Source organism: Periplaneta americana, chromosome 16, assembly GCF_040183065.1.
Source record: "Periplaneta americana isolate PAMFEO1 chromosome 16, P.americana_PAMFEO1_priV1, whole genome shotgun sequence".
Taxonomy (NCBI): Eukaryota; Metazoa; Arthropoda; class Insecta; order Blattodea; family Blattidae; genus Periplaneta; species Periplaneta americana.
This window is the reverse complement of record NC_091132.1, coordinates 57,339,152-57,341,044: the sequence shown is the minus strand read 5'-3', so window position 1 is coordinate 57,341,044 and position 1,893 is coordinate 57,339,152. Positions and strand designations below refer to the sequence as shown.

Sequence of the window (1,893 nt, the reverse complement as noted above, 5' to 3'; positions counted from 1 at the left end):
GATAATGGCTTTAAAAATGAACATACTGTAATATAATAAGCAATTAAGAACTGCAAGATGAAAAAAAAAAAAAAAAAGAATTTCCTTCCAATCTTATGCCTTGAGAGGACGGATGGAGAGAATCATGACGTTCTGTTGCGACAACCGACCAATCAGAACGCTAGTTTCAGGCAGCTGCATCTTGAAAATCAAACCAGTTTGATTCTCGCTGAACGGCGAGATGTGCGGCGAGGTGCGCAGCGAGATGAACTACTCCAGCATGATGAGAGAGAGATGGAACGGAGAAAAAATTCTCTCCGGCGCCGGGATTTGAACCCGGGTTTTCAGCTCTCCGTGCTGATGCTTTAACCACTAAGCCACGCCGGATACAATCCCGACACCGTTGAGAATCGTCTCAGATTAAGCTCCATCTCTTGGGTTCCCTCTGGTGGCCGCCCTCTGCACTACGTCATAGATGTCTATGCACGCAGGACCGAAGTCCATACATGTGTAGAGGTGCACTCAGATGAGTGACTGATTGGCCGGGGTCCGACGGTCTCATCATCTGAGAAAGCAGAATATCTGCATGGAAATATCATATGTACTTCGGTACATCAAAATAAATATGATATGCGTAATAAATCACTTTGTGATTTAAAGACGGCGCCCATACCGTCGGACCCCGGCCAATCAGTCACTCATCTGAGTGCACCTCTACACATGTATGGACTTCGGTCCTGCGTGCATAGACATCTATGACGTAGTGCAGAGGGCGGCCACCAGAGGGAACCCAAGAGATGGAGCTTAATCTGAGACGATTCTCAACGGTGTCGGGATTGTATCCGGCGTGGCTTAGTGGTTAAAGCATCAGCACGGAGAGCTGAAAACCCGGGTTCAAATCTCGGCGCCGGAGAGAATTTTTTCTCCGTTCCATCTCTCTCTCATCATCTGAGAAAGCAGAATATCTGCATGGAAATATCATATGTACTTCGGTACATCAAAATAAAATAAATACTCCAGCATGTTTTTACCCATTATATATCGTTGGTTTGTTTCCTAATCGCCACACGGCGAGATGCGCGGCGATATGCGTGGCGAGATGAACAACTCCAACATGTTTTTACCCTAAGGGACGTAGTTTTTTCAAATCCAAGAAATTGTTTGTTTGTTTTTGTTCTTCAAAATAATTTATGCCTAGAATTTTGTTAATAAATTGCCCTTTGGGTGCAGAAAGGAGTGCTCCGATTTTTTATGGGGTGCTTGCGCACCCTTTCGCACCCCCCTAGTGACGTCCCTGGCTTGAGCTACAATCACAGGCGTAGCATATATTTGCAAAGTACAGTGTTATCATATTGCGCAATTAAGAATTCATAGATCGATATTTTGTCACTACATTTTGAGCTCCATTTTCATCAGGTTTCGTACGATGTAGTCTGTGTGCTTGAATTTTGGAACAATTCTATATAGTCAGATCTGAAATACAACACGTATTTGGAAAATAAAGAAGAACTGAGTCATGTTACCGTTTGTGTCAGATTCATAACGGTGATGATTATTATTAATGCTGTTTATTTTTTGTAAGTACAATTAGACCTAATAAAGAAATGTATTAATGTTGCATTTTTCTAAGCATTTGATAAGTGGTCAGACTTTTTTTTTTGTGATGAACAAGGCCAATGTTGTACGGGGTTTTCTCGGGATTCTCCAGTTTTCCTTCATTCGACAGTCGCTGTAATTTTTACAATTCAATATACGTATTTCATTTCAGCAGTATTCATCCAAAACGTTGCGGCGTGATACTATACTGTGACTGGCAAGTTGTACCGTTCTGACTTCAAAAATTATTTATCTCATTTATTTAATTATTCTGGTAAAGTTAAGGCCATCAGGCCTTTTCTTCCACACTACCAGAAG

General features: G+C 41.9%; 2 non-coding genes across 2 annotated transcripts; one reads left to right on the top strand and one right to left on the bottom strand.

Annotated features, from left to right (window-relative positions):
• Nucleotides 1-294: 294 nt before the first annotated feature.
• On the bottom strand, nucleotides 295-366 carry TRNAS-GGA (transfer RNA serine (anticodon GGA)). Its single transcript has one exon. It is a non-coding gene; the product is annotated as a tRNA-Ser (tRNA).
• A 454-nt stretch (nucleotides 367-820) lies between these two features.
• On the top strand, nucleotides 821-892 carry TRNAS-GGA (transfer RNA serine (anticodon GGA)). The gene has a single exon. It is a non-coding gene; the product is annotated as a tRNA-Ser (tRNA).
• The last annotated feature ends 1,001 nt before the right edge of the window (nucleotides 893-1,893 follow it).